The 12,312-nt window shown below is 45.7% G+C and overlaps 1 protein-coding gene across 1 annotated transcript in view; it reads right to left on the bottom strand.

Moving 5' to 3' along the window:
• Window positions 1-7,571, bottom strand: part of LOC130277122 (homeobox protein SIX6-like) — an 80,963-nt gene extending 73,392 nt beyond the window's left edge. The window contains exon 1 of the mRNA XM_056527471.1: window positions 7,445-7,571. The gene's annotated coding sequence lies outside the window, so the exon portion shown is untranslated. The remainder of the gene's footprint in view (window positions 1-7,444) is intronic.
• Window positions 7,572-12,312: the final 4,741 nt, after the last annotated feature.

Genomic DNA, 12,312 nt, shown 5'->3' with positions numbered 1-12,312 from the left:
TTGACTCCTCTAGGGGATGCAGTAATTCTTTCCAAACCCTGTAGACTGAGGGTAGCTGTACTCCCTCCATGTCTCTCTGCACAGTGTTTAGACACTACGGATACATGCCGCGAGTTGAAGTGCGGTATGTCGGATAGATGTTTACGGATACGAACCTTCAAGGGGTTTGTAGTACATCCGACATACTGCAGTTCACACTCGCGGCACGTAAACACATACACAACATAAGTAGTGTTGCAATTAATGTACTGTTTAATTTGAAACATTTCCCCGTTAGAGGAGGACTTGACCTGAGAAGAATTCATCATCACTTTACAGCAAGCGCATTTTGTGTGCCCACACCTAAAAGACCCCAGATATCTCAACCAGGTAGATTCTCCTCTTGTGGAGCATGGATGCTCTTCATATAAGCTAAGGGAAATTTTTTGGCCAATTGTAGGTGCCCGTTTGGACACACATTTGTAACCATCGGAAAAAACTTCTTTAAATGTTGGGTCACTTGTGATGATAGGCATATGTTTGTGTATTATATTGCATACACTAGCATATTCAAGACTGTATTGCGTGGAGAAAAAGATCGGTGTTGGTTTATGTACATTATGGGAGGTCGTTCTGTCTCTGGTATTGATAAGGGTATCTCACTCCCTATTCAGAGCACGTGCTTTACCCCTCCTTATATCATGTTTATTATATCCCCTAGCCTATAAGCCTTGCTCTATCTGATCTGATTCTAATAAGAAATCCGCACTGGTAGAGCAATTTCTACGTGCTCGTATTAGTTCCCCTGTTGGGAGGTTTCTAGTTACATGTGCGGGGTGACATGAGCTGGCATGTAGGATAGAATTCACTGCTGTATTTTTCCGAAAAGTACGTGTATGTATTTTACCACTCTGTATGTCACCCCGCAAATGCAGATCCAAAAAAGCTATACTCTCTTCTTCACATGTGATGGTAAACTTTAAATTAAATGTGTTATTGTTAAGGTAGTTATGGAAGTCTGGTATGGTCGCCACCCCTGACCTCCAAATAAATAGGAGATCATCTATGTAGCGACCAAAACAGACCACGGAGCTAGAAAAGGGGTTGACAGGGGTGAAGAGTGTCCCCCTCTCCAACCAACATATGTATATGTTGGCGAGAGAGGGGGAGAACTTCGCCCCCAAGTTATATAGGGGTCTACTAAGGGTTAATGGATGTGTAAATCTTAGCCAAGGGCTAATTACGCACCTGATGTGGGTGGGGAGGACCATCCCGATACTCGGAAATGGCGTTACCCTTGTAACCCTTTATATAATGATGTATGTTCCATCTTCTTGTTGTATGACTAAGGCTCTCTAACGAGCTGAAACGCGTCACGTGGTTGACTATGTCTGTATGTACCTTGGTGTTACCTGAATGAAGTTTTCTATTTTACGGGAAGCAGCGCTGGTCAACTTCTTTCCTTGCTACACAACCACAGGTGTGGTCCCTACCAGTCCGTGCACTGCTGGACAAAGGAGGTGAGCTGAGTATTTGTTCACAGCTTTTACTACTACTCGGACCCTCTCGTGCTCCCTCCGTGAACCCTGACATTATACGAGGATCATGGCGCAGACCAATTGCCTCCAGTCAGTGGAAGATCGTCCATCCCGACAAGAACGCATGCAGCGTATATTTAACACCACAGATCCAGGTACTAAAGACTGTGTCGACCTCCATATGCACATGAGAGAGTTAGAGGATGCTCTGACAAAGGAAACCAAACTATGGTGGGATCTTTCGACTCTGAAAAAATATGAGGAAAATAAAATGATCCCAAGGGGACTACGAATAAAGAAATTTCCCACTACAATTTTTTCAGCTGGTTTCCGCAATGAATGGAACAATTTTCTGGCGGACTTTTTAATGCGGTTTATGCAACTAATTATAACCCATGAGGAGGAAGAATTAAAAGTTGTAAAGGAACAAATAACAATGTTGCAACCAAACCTTCTGCCATATGAGAACCACACATTGTTCCAGGAGATGGACTCTAAAATGACTGCCAATCTGACAAAACTTGAAGAAACTATCACAGAAATTAAACATGTAAAATTCTTACGAGACCTACAGGACTGCAAATCTGATAATGTCTTTCAATGGCCCGATAAATCCACTAACCCCTCCACTCCACAATCCATCTTGAGGAATCAGGGACGCAAACGTAAAAACAAGAGAAATACCAAAGTGAGTTTCAACTCGACCGATATGGAAGGCATCGAGTCCAATTTGGATCAGGACAACCAGTCGGCGCAATCAGATCCATCTACTATATGAGAACCACACATTGTTCCAGGAGATGGACTCTAAAATGACTGCCAATCTGACAAAATTTGAAGAAACTATCACAGAAATTAAACATGTAAAATTCTTACGAGACCTACAGGACTGCAAATCTGATAATGTCTTTCAATGGCCCGATAAATCCACTAACCCCTCCACTCCACAATCCATCTTGAAGAATTAGGGACGCAAACGTAAAAACAAGAGAAATACCAAAGTGAGTTTCAACTCGACCGATATGGAAGGCATCGAGTCCAATTTGGATCAGGACAACCAGTCGGCGCAATCAGATCCATCTATTCCCAATGCTGCTTCCTCCCCTTTTCCCCCGATGAAGGCCAATCCACCGAGAACCACACGGGTAAAAAACGCCGCCGGGCAGGGAGAAGGCACCGCAGGAGGAATCAAGACCCGAGCACGCAAGAGAAGGTAATGACTGTACCCATCTTTAATTTATCTGCTAAGACTTTTTCTGCACATCAGCTTACAATATTATCTATAGGACTTTCTTTTTCGCCATCTACACATTTTGACCTCTATAGAACTCTGCTGGACATTAATAAATTTGTTCGCAACATCACTATTAAGAAACATTTTCAAACATGTGAAGTTGTTGCCTCGAACTCATCAACTCCGGCACAGGGGAATGTTAATGATAATGATATGAACACTGTTAGTACAGAAGATTTGCATAATGAAAGGTCTGATGTCCTATATAATGCATCAAATAGCAATAGGGGGTTAATATTTGAGGACCTGATACATATTTCTGAATTACAGGAGCTACATGAATCTACAGATATTATTGATAATGTACCTTTCCAGACCCCTAACCCAGAGTTTTATCCGGTCATGTCACGTACGCCCACCTTGGATTATTTCCAAGATTCAGTAGAGCGAGAGCTCACTAAATTGGCTACTTGATCATCCAATTCAAAAACAAATTTATGTTATGCAGAGAGAACTGCATTGGATAAAATAGCTGCCATGACAGATATCATTGTCCGGCAAGCAGATAAAGGAGGGGCTATTGTTATTCTGGACAAGGGTCTATATTGCAAACTAAATATGATGATATTAGAAGATAAAAGCACATATAGACCCCTTCCAGAAAACCCTACCCCCATGGTAAAAAAGAAATTAGGTTCCCTTGTGGACCTTGGTGCGGCGAGTGGTATTTTCACCCGTAAACAGGCAGAGTATCTAATTATTGTGGATCCAGTGGTGCCAATTTTCCATTCGCTGCCCAAGGTCCACAAGGAAACCTTCCCACCTCCCATGAGACATATAGTTGCAGGAATATCCTCAGTAAATGAGAGATTATGTTCCTGGGTGGACACCACATTACAACCGCTTATCCCTCAGATGCCAGGGTATATTAAAGACACAAGCCAGGTACTTAAAATTATGCAAAATGCACAGTGGCTCGAGGGATATGCGTGGTTTACAGCGGATGTTATGTCACTTTATTCGGTGATACCACATCCACTTGCCCGTAACACCCTGTCCTGGTTCTTGGACAATTATTCCAGTTACTCAACTGAGTTAAGAGAATTCATAATGAACTCAGTTGACTTTCTGCTCCATCACAACTTCTTTATGTTTAATGGGAAATACTATCTACAGGTTACTGGAGCCTCGATGGGGGCTAAGTTCTCCCCCTCTCTTGCCAACATATACATGTGTTGGTGGGAGAGGGGGACACTCTTCACCCCTGTCAACCCCTTTTCTACCTCAGTGGTCTGGTATGGTCGCTACATAGACGACCTCCTATTTATTTGGAGGTCGGGAGTGGCGACCATACCAGACTTCCATAACTACCTTAACAATAACACATTTAATTTAAAGTTTACCATCACATGTGAAGAAGAGAGTATAGCTTTTTTGGATCTGCATTTGCGGGGTGACATACAGAGTGGTAAAATACATACACGTACTTTTCGTAAAAATACAGCAGTTAATTCTATCCTACATGCCAGCTCATGTCCCCCCGCACATGTAACTAGAAACCTCCCAACAGGGGAACTAATAAGAGCACGTAGAAATTGCTCTACCAGTGCGGATTTCTTATTAGAATCAGATCAGATAGAGCAACGCTTATTGGCTAGGGGATATAATAAACATGATATAAGGAGGGGTAAAGCACGTGCACTGAATAGGGAGCGAGATACCCTTATCAATACCAGAGACAGAACGACCTCCCATAATGTACATAAACCAACACCGATCTTTTTCTCCACGCAATACAGTCTTGAATATGCTAGTGTATGCAATATAATACACAAACATATGCCTATCATCACAAGTGACCCAACATTTAAAGAAGTTTTTTCCCATGGTTACAAATGTGTGTCCAAACGGGCACCTACAATTGGCCAAAAAATTTCCCCTAGCTTATTTGAAGAGCATCCACGCTCCTCAAGAGGAGAACCTACCTGGTTGAGATATCTGGGGTCTTTTAGGTGTGGGCACACAAAATGCGCTTGCTGTAAAGTGATGATGAATTCTTCTCAGGTCAAGTCCTCCTCTAACGGTCAAATGTTTCAAATTAAACTGTACATTAATTGCAACACTGCTTATGTTGTGTATGTGTTTACGTGCCGCAAGTGTGAACTGCAGTATGTCGGATGTACTACAAACCCCTTGAAGGTTCGTATCCGTAAACATCTATCCGACATACCGCACTTCAACTCGCGGCATGTATCCGCAGTGTCTAAACACTGTGCAGAGAGACATGGAGGGAGTACAGCTACCCTCAGTCTACAGGGTTTGGAAAGAATTACTGCATCCCCTAGAGGAGTCAACACACAGCACAAACTACTAGACCGTGAAATATACTGGATTTTAAAATTACAGACCCGTACACCTGATGGTCTTAATAAAAGAATAGACACATTTTACACTACTAGTGACACTGTATTGGATGTGTGATAATATATTTTGATCGTATATAGCCAATTTAGCATCTTATTTAAATTCCACACATCCATGTCCGGTACCCCAGTAGAGATGCTTACAGCAATAATACATTGTTGTACTTGTCTATATGTTGCCTTGAGTTTATTAGAAATATTATTTGTCTTTATCACAAACCTTATTCAGTTTCTCCTGTGCAGAGTTTTGGTATGTCCTTTAATATAACTGAAATAGAGTCCTGATCCTCTTTGTTGTATCTCTCTCTGTGTATATGCTTTAGGTAATCTGAGCGACAGTGTCAAACATGGATATGATTATGTATAAAGAAGATTATGTATAAATTGTTGTGATACTGCCGCTCAGTATTACTTTTAAGGAACAAACAGAAAAACTTGTAAAACTCTATTCACATTTGCGGTAACTCATATGCGGTTTTTATGCATAAATCATTATTTGGCCGAAAATTCATATGGATATGTGTTTTTCGGCTACCGCTAGAACACCCGCAACTTAGAATTGAGTCTTCATTTTCAATGTTTTAAAGTTTTTTCCACAGGGAATATAAACCCCTTTTTTTTTTTTTTTTTAAACAAGTTATATAGGGGTCTACCTAAGGGTTAATGGATGTGTAAATCTTAGCCAAGGGCTAATTACGCACCTGATGTGGTAGGGGAGGACCATCCCGATACTCGGAAATGACGTTACCCTTGTAACCCTCTATATAATGATGTATGTTCCATCTTCTTGTTGTATGACTAAGGCTCTCTAACGAGCTGAAACGCGTCACGTGGTTGACTATGTCTGTATGTACCTTGGTGTTACCTGAATAAAGTTTTCTATTTTACGGGAAGCAGCACTGGACATATGCAAATGTAGTATCAATAAAAAGTACAGATAACGGCGCAAAAATGAAAATGTTATGGGTGGTTAAAATAGGCTGATTTTAGATGACTGATTTTGTACAAAAAGTTTTAGATTTTTTTTAAGCGGTACGAAAATATAAAAGTATCTAGCCATGGGTATCATTTTAATCGTATTGACCCACAGAATAAAGAACAGTGTAATTGTACAGTGTGAAAACAAAACCCTCCAAAATGTGCAAAATTGTGGTTTTCATTTAAATTTCCTCCCTAAAGAATTATTTTTTGGGGTTCGCCGTACATTTTATGGTAAAATGAGAGGTTTCATTACAAAGTACAATTAGTCACACAAAAAACAAGCCCTTATGTGGGTCTGTAGATGGAAATATAAAAGAGTTATGGATTTTAGAAGGCGAGGAGGAAAAAACAAAAATAAAATTGGCCTGGTCCTTAAAGGGGTATTCCAGGAAAAAACTTTTTTTTATATATCAACTGGCTTCAGAAAGTTAAACAGATTTGTAAATTACTTCTATTAAAAAATCTTAATCCTTTCAGTACTTGAGCTTCTGAAGTTAAGGTTGTTCTTTTCTGTCTAAGTGCTCTCTGATGACACATGTTTCGGGAACCGCCCAGTTTAGAAGCAAATCCCCATAGTAAACCTCTTCTAAACTGGGCGGTTCCCGAGACACGTGTCATCAGAGAGCACTTAGACAGAAAAGAACAATCTTAACTTCAGAAGCTCATAAGTACTGAAAGGATTAAGATTTTTTTTATAGAAGTAATTTACAAATCTGTTTAACTTTCTGGAGCCAGTTGATATATAAAAGTTTTTTCCTGGATAACCCCTTTAATGTGAAAATGGGCTTGGTCCTTAAGGGGTTAAGGTCTCTGAGTCACTGGTCACCTCTGGTGACTCAGAGACCTTCTACCTGTCTAACCTCAGTAAAGCTACTATTGTCCGTAACTTGGCGTCAGAGTAATTATTGCCCCCGTGCCTAGCCCAGGATCCAGCTGTATACCTTTGTGTGGTATTGAGGATGAACCATGCTCTGGCATCACGAATACAAAGGTTAATGCCATGTGCCCCTAGGGTAATTCCACCTGCCCTTTGCATCACACCATATACCACACTTTTGAGGTCATGAACAGGATACGGGTGAGTGCCTTATGCCACAAGACCTCCCCCCTAGACTGAACTGTATCCAATATTGTCTGCAAAAACGGCACGCCGATGCAAATTAAGGCTGCGCCAAAAAGTGTATGGGACTTTGCAAGTGAAAAGTGTTTTACTCGTGGCGCTTGTGAAATAGAGGTGGAGGTGAAGAAAAGACTGTTATTTGCCATCATAGTTTGTAGAGAGTCGGTACCTGAAAGGGTTAATTGGGTCCGGTGTTTCCCGCATGCGAAAGAGGTCGCAGCTCCGGCCTGTCAGTTTCCAGCAATGACGCCTCTCCAGCACAGTGAGGAGGAACCAAAGAGCTGAATGTGTTGCACAGGGGAAGACCAATTGGAGCATAACATGAAGTTCCCTGGGCACAGCCATATTGGAGGTTCAGGCGGCTGTGTCCGGCTCCGCTTTCTTCCATCAAGCACACGCTGCAGGGCAGACTCTGCAAACACCAACGATTAACCGTATCAAGTCTCTGGTGCTGGTAACTATCAGCCACTAGTGTCCGCAAGACTGGTCGCAAGAAAAATTACTACCGGGTACCTGCAAAATAGAGGGGGAGCATTCATTATAGTCAGGGCCGGTGTGAAAACCAGCCCTGGAAAAAATGACATGCCAGACCCATATTGTTGCGTCATTATACCAGCACGTCGTCATTTTCTTGTTCATAAAAGGTAAAATCATGCATTTTAAAGCATATTAGTTTCCCCACATTAGGTGCAGTATAGTCCCCCCCACATTAGGTGCAGAACAGTTCCCCCCACATTAGGTGCAGTATAGTTCCCCCCACATTAGGTGCAGTACAGTCCCCCCAACATTAGGTACGCTGAGGACAAGCAGGGCTCTGTACGCTGAGGACAAGCAGGGCTCGTAGAGGAGTGTAGAGGAGTGTACAGAGGGGTGTAGAGGAGTGTACATGGCTAACAGAGGGGTGTAGAGGAGTGTACATGGGTAACAGAGGGGTGTAGAGGGGTGTACAGAGGGGTGTAGAGGAGTGTACATGGATGAAAGAGGGGTGTAGAGGAGTGTACAGAGGGGTGTAGAGGAGTGTACATGGGTAACAGAGGGGTGTAGAGGAGTGTACATGGGTAACAGAGGGGTGTACAGAGGGGTGTAGAGGATTGTACATGGATGAAAGAGGGGTGTAGAGGAGTGTACAGAGGGGTGTAGAGGAGTGTACATGGGTAACAGAGGGGTGTAGAGGAGTGTACATGGGTAACAGGGGTGTAGAGGAGTGTACATGGGTGACAGAGGGGTGTAGAGGAGTGTACATGGGTGACAGAGGGGTGTAGAGGAGTGTACAGAGGGGTGTAGAGGAGTGTACATGGGTGACAGAGGGGTGTAGAGGAGTGTACAGAGGGGTGTAGAGGAGTGTACATGGGTGACAGGGGTGTAGAGGGATGTAGAGGAGTGTACATGGATGAAAGAGGGGTGTAGAGGAGTGTACATGGGTGACAGAGGGCTGCAGAGGAGTGTACATGGGTGACAGAGGGTGTAGAGAAGTGTACATGGATGAAAGAGGGGTGTAGAGGAGTGTACATGGGTGACAGAGGGGTGTAGAGGAGTGTACATAGGTGACAGAGGGGTATAGAGGAGTGTACATGGGTGACAGAGGGGGTGTAGAGGAGTGTACATGGGTGTCAGAGGGGTGTAGAGGGGTGCAGAGGAGTGTACAGAGGGGTGTAGAGGAGTGTACATGGGTAACAGAGGGGTGTAGAGGAGTGTACATGGATGAAAGAGGGGTGTAGAGGAGTGTACAGAGGGGTGTAGAGGAGTGTACATGGGTAACAGAGGGGTGTAGAGGGGTGTACAGAGGGGTGTAGAGGAGTGTACATGGATGAAAGAGGAGTGTAGAGGAGTGTACAGAGGGATGTAGAGGAGTGTACATGGATGAAAGAGGGGTGTAGAGGAGTGTACATGGGTGAGAGAGGGCTGTAGAGGAGTGTACATGGATGAAAGAGGGGTGTAGAGGAGTGTACAGAGGGGTGTAGAGGAGTGTACATGGGTGACAGAGGGGTGTAGAGGAGTGTACATAGGTGACAGAGGGGTATAGAGGAGTGTACATGGGTGACAGATGGGTGTAGAGGAGTGTACATGGGTGACAGAGGGTGTAGAAAAGTGTACATGGATGAAAGAGGGGTGTAGAGGAGTGTACAGAGGGGTGTACATGGGTGACAGAGGGGTGTAGAGGAGTGTACATAGGTGACGGAGGGGTGTAGAGGAGTGTACAGAGGGGTGTAGAGGAGTATACATAGGTGACAGAGGGGTGTAGAGGAGTGTACAGAGAGGTGTAGAGGAGTGTACATGGGTGACAGAGGGACAGAGGGGTGTAGAGGAGTGTACATGGATGAAAGATGTGTGTAGAGAAGTGTACAGAGGGGTGTAGAGGAGTGTACATGGGTGGCAGAGGGGTGTAGAGGAGTGCACATGGGTGACAGAGGGGTGTAGAGGAGTGACAGGGGGGGGGACATGGGTGACAGGGGGGTGGACATGAGTGACGGGATGATAGGAGGGTGGACATTCGGTGACAGGGGGGGGACATGGGTGACAGGGGGGGTGGACATGGGTGACAGGGGGGAGAGCAGGGGTGACAGGGGGGAGGACATGGATGACAGGGGGTGAACCTGTTATATGACATTATTATGGACAGTGTACACACCTGACATCCTAACTGGCCATGGTGTGGGATAAGTATGGACTGGATCAGTGTTTCCCAACCAGGGTGCCTCCAGCTGTTGCAAAACTACAACTCTCAGCATGCCTGGACAGACTTTAGTCTGTCCAGGCATGCTGGGAGTTGTAGTTTTGCAACAGCTGGAGGCACACTGGTTGGGAAACACTGGACTGGATACTTATATCATTGATTATATTGTTATATTTAAATCCAGAGCTACCAGAGTAAAACCAATTAAAGGGCCCTGATCCTCGATGAGCCAGCAGGACTCCAAGGGGTTTCCCAACACCACAAAATGAATGGCCATGGGTGACAGGGGGGGGTGGGGGTGGTAGACATGGGTGACAGGGGGGTGGGGGGGGGTGGTAGACATGGGTGACTGGGGGTGGACATGGATGACAGGGGGGAGGGCATGGGTGACAGGGGGGAGGACATGGGTGACGGGGGGAGGACATGGGTGACAGGGGGAGGACATGGGTGACAGGGGGGTGGACATGGGTGACGGGGGGAGGATATGGGTGACGGGGGGAGGACATGGGTGACAGGGGGGAGGACATGGGTGACAGGGATGACAGGGGGGGACATGGGTGACAGGGGGGAGGACATGGATGACAAGGGGGAGGACATGGGTGACAGGGATGACAGCAGGGTGAACATGGGTGACAGGAGGATGAACATGGATGACAGGAGGGTGGACATGGGTGACAGGGGGGTGGACAGGGGTGACAGGGGGTGGACATGGGTGACAGAGGGGTGAACAGAGGTGACAGGGGGGTGAACAGGGGTGACAAGGGGGTGAAAATGGGAGACAGGGGGGTGAACATGTTTTATAACATTATTACGGACAGTGTACACACCTGACATCCTAACTGGCCATGGTGTGGGATGAGTATGGACTGGATCGGTGTTTCCCAACCAGGGTGTCTCCAGCTGTTGCAAAACTACAACTCCCAGCATGCCTGGACAGACTTAGGCTGTCCGGGCATGCTGGGAGTTGTAGTTTTGCAACAGCTGGAGGCACCCTGGTTCGGAAACACTGGACTGTATACTTATATCATTGATTATATTGTTATATTTAAATCCAGAGCTGCCAGAGTAACACCAATTAAAGGGCCTCTGATCCTCGATGAGCCAGCAGGGCTCCAACGGGTTTCCCAATACCACAAAATGAATGGCCATGGGTGACAGGGGGGGGGGGGGGGGTAGACATGGGTGACAGGGGGGGTGGGGGGATAGATATGGGTGACAGGGTGGTAGACATGGGTGACAGGGGTGGGGGGTAGACATGGGTGACAGGGGGGGTGGGGGGATAGATATGGGTGACAGGGGGGGTGGGGGGGTAGACATGGGTGACAGGGATGGACAGGGAGGTAGGCAAGGAGGACATGGATGACAGGGGGAGCGGACATGTGTGACGGGGGGGGGGCAGACGGTGGACCTGGGTGACAGTGGTGCGGTTTGGACAGTGTTGAGAAGGGGTAATGGAGGGGTGTAAAATGTACGGTACCTTAAGCAAGCCGGCCCGCGCAGCTTGCAGTTCCACGGCAGTCCGGTGTAAATGCAATTTGCTCCAACGTCAGGCACCATTTTCGGCCCACTGCGCTGCAAGGGGGAAGGGGGAGGGCGAACACAGGGTTCCCTAAGGACCCCCCCAGCGCGCAGGTCAGGGCGGGACATTTGAAAAAAATAAAAAATCTCGCTAAAATCACTGCTCTAACTACACGATTTAGGCGGCCGCGAGGCCCCCTTTAGCGCGAGGCCTTAGGCGGCCCACCGGGATAATTCCTGGTATCCTGGTATTCCTGGTATAGTACTCCCACTAGCCGAATCTAAGCCGCTTCAGCACTTCAGCAATTATTTTAAAAGGAAAAGCACCTTAAAGCAACAGTGCACTCAATGGCCCAAAAATTATAGATTATAAAGGGGTAGCAGCATAAAGGAAAATTACATATTTTGAACACAAAAACCCATGAGGGGTTTCAGGTTCAAAATGCAGGCCTCCTTCTCCCATTCAACATTCCTGTCCATCTCCAAAATTAGCCTTTTTACCAATTTTATAATCCTCCTTTGCTTTGAAAAAAGCAACCAGTACAGTTTCCATATACTGCCATCCTTTCATCCATTCGCCCTTCTACACCTATTTTTCCAAACCATCCTAAACTCATACTGTTATCATGTTGCCAAGCTATCGGACTACCTGGCCTAAAAATAATGGTTTATAAAAGGGTAGAAGCAAAAAGGAAAATTACACATTTTGAACTCAAAAACCCATTTGAGTTTTTGTTATGCCTAGCGCTCCGGGTCTCTGCTCCTCCCCAGAGCGCTCGCGGCGTTCTTCTGTGTGCAGCGCTTCGGTCAGACCCGCTGACGGGGAGCGCTGCACTATCAACGCC

Source organism: Hyla sarda, chromosome 6 (assembly GCF_029499605.1).
Source record: "Hyla sarda isolate aHylSar1 chromosome 6, aHylSar1.hap1, whole genome shotgun sequence".
Lineage (NCBI taxonomy): Eukaryota > Metazoa > Chordata > Amphibia > Anura > Hylidae > Hyla > Hyla sarda.
Note: the sequence above shows the minus strand (reverse complement) of the source record. Positions and strands in the feature narration are given on the sequence as shown.